Source organism: Macaca fascicularis, chromosome 10 (assembly GCF_037993035.2).
Source record: "Macaca fascicularis isolate 582-1 chromosome 10, T2T-MFA8v1.1".
Taxonomy (NCBI): Eukaryota; Metazoa; Chordata; class Mammalia; order Primates; family Cercopithecidae; genus Macaca; species Macaca fascicularis.
In genome coordinates, this window is record NC_088384.1 from 32,664,929 (window position 1) to 32,670,762 (window position 5,834).

At 58.2% G+C, this 5,834-nt stretch overlaps 1 long non-coding RNA gene across 1 annotated transcript; it reads left to right on the plus strand.

Annotated features, from left to right (window-relative positions):
- The first annotated feature begins 1,825 nt into the window (after positions 1-1,825).
- Positions 1,826-5,085, plus strand: LOC141407867 (uncharacterized). The gene is made up of 2 exons (XR_012419001.1): positions 1,826-1,975; positions 3,590-5,085. It is a non-coding gene; the product is annotated as an uncharacterized lncRNA (long non-coding RNA).
- The last annotated feature ends 749 nt before the right edge of the window (positions 5,086-5,834 follow it).

Consider the following 5,834-nt stretch of genomic DNA (forward strand, 5'->3'; position numbering starts at 1 on the left):
CATGAGAGGATTTTTCCTTGACATTCTTGTATCTCTCTGATTCTTAAATAAAAAATGTGAGAATCCGTGTCCAGAGACTCACTCAGGAGGGAGACAAATGACCTGCCATCGCCCGCACCCTGGGAGCGGCTTGGCCATACTGGGAACAGGGCAGACAAAGGGTGAGCCCTTACCTCTCTGAGCCTCGCCTCTGACATGGGGAAGCCCCAGGGACAGGGAGGTGTGGGCCCAGCATCCCCAGCACTCTGCCCTTCCCCCACACCCTGTTCCCAGGACCCAGCCCCCAACTGTTCTCTGTCCCCTCAGGGGTGCCCCACAGGGTGGGAAGGCAGAGGAGGCTGCCCGGCACTCAGGGCATGTGTCCAGTCGCCACCCTTGCCCTGGACAGGGCGGGGCACTCTGCAGGCCACCGCATCCCTCACACAGCCCCCCGCAGACCCGTCCTCTTGGCTGCGAGTCTAGGGGAAGCTGGGAGGCCCAAGACCACTCTTGGAACCCCACGGGCCTGACTGAAGGCCACCACGCACCTCTTCCCCTCCTGAGGCAAAGGAGCGCTCACACCTCAGGCTACAGCCCAGGCCCTGGGAGGACATGAAGGATAGTGCCCACGCCAGGGCCCATGGCCATTTCTCCCAGGTTTTCTGGGACCCCCAACCCTCCACATAGGGCAGCTCCGAGGGCTGGAGAGGGAGCAGACCCTGCCAGGCAGCCTGGGTGGGTGTGGGCCAGGAGCCCATGTTAAGGGACACAGAGATGGGGTCCTCTAAGGGCTGGAGCTGGCCCAGTGACCCCAAGGTCCATCCACTCAGGGCCTATTTCTTGGCTTTTGAGATATACTTGGAAGCAGCCAAGCATGGGCGAGGTGGCTCACACCTGTAATCCTAGTATTTTGAGAGGCTGAGGCGGGCAGATCACTTGAGCCAGGAGTTCAAGACCAGTCTGGGCAACACAGCGAGACCCAGTCTCTACAAAAACAAAATAATAAAGAATTAGCGGCGGGGCGCGGTGGCTCAAGTCTGTAATTCCAGCACTTTGGGAGGCCGAGATGGGCGGATCATGAGGTCGGGAGATCGAGACCATCCTGGCTAACACGGTGAAACCCCGTCTCTACTAAAAAAATACAAAAAACTAGCCGGGCGAGGTGGCGAGCGCCTATAGTCCCAGCTACTCGGGAGGCTGAGGCAGGAGAATGGCATAAACCTGGGAAGCAGAGCTTGCAGTGAGCTGAGATCCGGCCACTACACTCCAGCCTGGGCGACAGAGCAAGACTCCGTCTCAAAAAAAAAAAAAAAAAGAATTAGCTGGGCTTGGTAGCACATACCTATGGTCCCCAGTACACAGGAGGCTGAGGTGGGAGAATCCCTTGAGCCCAGTTGGAGGCTTCAGTGAGTTGTGGTCGTACCACTGCACTCCAGCCTGGGAAACAGAGTGAGACCCTGTCTTAATAAAAATAGAAAATAAATAAAATGAGCTTGGGGTACGAACATCAAGTCCGCAGTGTGGACAGCAGAACAGCCACATCTGGCCCCTGCCCTGGGCCGCAGCCCAGCTCCAGCAGGAAGGACTTGGGTCTCCATGCTGGGCATCGCAGCCTCTCCTCCTCTTTGCCCTCCCAGCCCATACCTGGGCATCGGAGGACGGGCAAGGGCACAGGGCGGCCCCTCTGAACCAGACTCCCCAAGGCCACCTGGACACCGTGGCAACATGGGCAGGAACCGGCTTCCATGGCAACTGGCGTCCAGGGAGGCGCTGCCTGGCAACGGGGCCATGGCCCCCCCAGCACGCCGTACTGGCCACACTTTCCGCCCTCAAGGCCGGGAGTTCCGGCTTCCAGCCAGTGCCCCCGCCACAGCCGCAGCCGCGCCCTGTCCTGCACGACATCCCGGAGCCTGGACCTGAGGCGAACCCCCATGCCCACCCCAATCCAGGACACCGCTTGGCAGGGTGCTTGGCCTTTGTTAGCGTATCTGACCCTGTGAGTAGGGGACCCCAGGGCTGGGGATCCAGGACCCCGTCTCTCCAAGAGTCCCCCACCTTTTCGGGCTCAGGGCGATTGGCAAGGACCACAGGGAGGAGTGAGAGGAGCTGGGGGAGGAGGGGCTCCAGGGCTGACAGAGAGCAGCAGCCTTCCCTGGCACAGGTAGGGAGAGGGGCGGGGGCGTCAGGGAGCTCAGGGTTTCCAGGCCAAGGAGGATGATGCCCAGGGGCAAGGGTGATGGGAGGACACTGGGCCACCCAGGGTGTCCCGGGCACCCCCTCGGGGCCACTGGGGAATCTCACCTGGGCCTGGGCACCTATGTTGGGACCTAAGGACCCTGCCCTGCTGTTCGCCCAGGAATCCAGTGTTGTCTTCCTTATTACAGGGGCCACCCGTCTCCATGAAGACCTTTCCCTCCTCAGCATCCTGGCCCCTGTGGGGCACCTAGCAGGCTGGGGACACACGGAGCAGGTGCAGCCCCCACCCCACTCAGGGATGCAGAGAGCAGGGGGCAGTCCCCACCCCACTCACTCAGGGACCTGGAGAGCAGGGGGCAGTCCCCGCCCCACTTACTCAGGGACACAGAGAGCAGGGGGCAGTCCCCGCCCCACTCACTCAGGGACACAGAGAGCAGGGGGCAGCCCCCGTCCCACTCACTCAGGGACACAGAGAGCAGGGGGCAGCCCCCGCCCCACTCACTCAGGGACACAGAGAGCAAGGGGCAGTCCCCGCCCCTGCTGCTCAGGACCTCCTCCACCCCACCCCAGGGCCACCTCGCCTCAGGGCTCCTCCAAGAGGCCTTCCTTAGCCCCCATCCCAAGTTGCCCCATGGGGTCTCTCAGCTCAGCACCTCCTGAGACCCATGACATTCCAGCAAAGAATGAAAAGGGCACAGGCTAGGAGAGGGTCCTAGAGGCTGCTGCCACCCTCTGGCAGCTAAACAGACAGCCTCTGGCAGCTAGGACCAGGTATCCAGCCGCCTCTGCTGGGGAGGCCCCATGTGGCACCGAGAACAGGAGAGAGGTCATCTGCAGACAAGATATTTCGAGACACTTGAGGTGGAGAGTGGAGGCTGACGTAGCAGGACAGCCTGGCAGGAAGAAGGCAAGCGGCAGCCAAGCAGTGGCCTCGTCACTGGTGTGAGGAGACACATGCTGCGAACAAGCATGGCAGGACAGCAGTGGGAGCTGGTACTGTCCCCACTCCAGACGGCAGCCCTGCAGCCCGAGATGCCGCCTGGAGGCAGGAGGACTCCCTCCCAAGACCTGGGTGTCCGGCTTCCTCAAGTTAAAAAGGAGAGAGGAGTGCCCGGCAGCTCTGCCTGCCTCCCCTATAAACAGGGATCGAAAAGAAGGAAAAGCCAGACATTTGAGCACTGAGTCTCATGGGAAGTTCCAAGACTAAACAAAACAGAACCACAAGAGAGAAAATGCAGAAAGAAAAGATTTGCCTTCCCCCAAACCCACTTTATCCGTAAGAGCAGAACAGAATTCTCTGGAACAAGAAGAGGGGAGCTTGGGGAACGATGGAGATGTCTTGGAAATGAAAAACAGGACTGCTAAAATCCAAAACCAATTTTTAATTTTTATTTATTTATTTGTTTTGACACAGAGGCTGGCTCTGTTGCCCAGGCTGGAGTGCAGTGACACAATCTCGGCTCACTGCAACCTCCGCTTCCTGAGTTCAAGCCGTTCTCCTGCCTCAGCCTCCTGAGTAGCTGGGATTACAGCCGCCCACCACCACGTCCAGCTAATTTTTGTATTTGTAGTAGAGACTGGGTTTCATCATGTTGGCCAAGCTGGTCTGGAACTTCCGACCTCAAGTGATCTGCCTGCCTCGGCCTCCCAAAGTGCTGGGACTATAGGTGTGAGCCACTACGTCCGGCCCCAAAACCAATTTTTTAAAAAGCAGAGAAAGAGTGTGTGTGTGTTTGGATTCAGGGAAGTCTATCTACAAGCAAAGGTGGAAAGAAGGACTCACAGGATCAATTCAAAAGGCCCAACATCTGACTGACAGGAGTTCCAGAATGAGCAGGAAATGGGAAGAAGTGTTATCAAAGAAATGCCAGGTCTCGAGGCAGAATGTGTTCACCAAGCACCCAGCGCTGTGAGGAAGGAATCACCCACAGTTGGTGTGACCCCCAGAGGTGCAGGGATCGGAGGGGACCCTACAGGCTTCTCACTACCAAGGACCACGACCGGCCTTCCAGTCCTGTGGGAAAACGCCCTTGGCCCCGATTCTCTCCCCAGCCCGATGTCCAGCAGGCACGAGGTCAGGGTAAGATGCTTGTAGGCCTGTGAGGCCTCTCAGTGTCTCCTCCCACATCACAGCCCACTCCAAAACTCAGCAGCACAACAACCATGGCAGCCCGGGGCTCTGCGGTACATGGCCAGCAACTTGGCTGCCATATGGGCCGGTTCTCTGGGGCTTGTCCACCCATCTTCAGGCAGCTGGGGACCGGCTGGGCTGACAGAAGCCTCTCCTGCCCCATGGCCTCTCATCCTGCAGCCCAGCCCAGGCCTCCTGCAGAGAGGACAGTCCCCACAGCCAAGGAAGAGAGGTCCAGGCCCAGCGCACAAGTGTCGTGCCACCCTCTACCCACGGCAGCTTAGGAGCATCCCGTTGGCCAAGTGCATCCAAGGCCGGCCCAGAGCCCAGGGGTGGAGACCAGGACCCGCCTCTTGATGTAGGAGGCGAAGTCACCTTGCAGCAGGGCCAGGACACCGAGAGAGCAGGGAACGGGGCTGTTCCCACCACATGAGGACTTCTCCAAGCCAGCTTTCTGAGGGTTAACTGAGGGCTGAGGGGTTCAAGAAGGAAGACACAGGCACTAGGACTCAGGGGCAGTGAGGGGCAGTGAGGGGCAGCGGGGCCGATGGCGTGAGGAGCACCAGGGAGCAGGAGGGAACGGGCCTGGGGCGTGAATCCGGCCCCACTGTTGGATGAGTGCTCTTCAGCCGCCCAAATCCCGTCCCACCGGTAACAGCGTGGCCTTCAGCAGGTGACTAAAGGGCTTCCTGCTTCAGCTTCCACACCCGTAAACAGAGGGTAACAATGGCATGCACTGTATCTGGCATAAAGTAAGTGTTCGATACATAGCTAGAAAAGAATGTTTTAAAACCTCAGAGATACATTAGGTGAAAAGAAAAGCTGGGCTACAGGATGACCTCTTCAGTGGGAATGAGGGGCAGGCTACGGGATGACCTCTTCGGTGGGAACGAGGGGCAGGCTACACGATGACCTCTTCAGTGGGAACGAGGGGCAGGGGATGGCAGCCCACCTCCAGGAGCTTAAAGAGGAGGCTCCTGTCCAGTGGGAAAGTCTTGGACACCATTTTTATTGTTTGATATTTTTTGAATCCACACTGTGTGTGAGAGTGTGTGTGTGTGTGTGTGTGTGTGTGTGTGTGTGTGTGTGTGTGTGTGTATTATCTGTTTTACATCTTAAGAAAAATAACCAGGCTGGATGCAGTGGCTCACGTCCGTAATTCCAACATTTTCAGACGCTGAGGCAAGAGGATTGCTTGAGGCCAGGAGTTTGAGACCAGCCTGGGCAACACAGTGAGGCCCCCATCTCTACAAAAAAATTTAAAAATTAGCCAGGCATGGTTGCACACACCTGTAGTCCTAGCTACTTGGGAGGCTGAGGTGGGAGGATTGCCTGAGCCCAGGAATTGGAGGCTGCAATGAGACATCATTGTGTCACTGCGCTCCAGCCTGGGTGACAGAGCAAGGCCCCTTCCCATAAAAAGAAAGAAAAAAACTCGCATCGTGGGTCGGTGGGTCAGAGGCAGTGCGGTCATCAGGCGGGACAACTTCAGAACCAGGTGGGAGGGGCCCATTGTGACCTCCCTGGC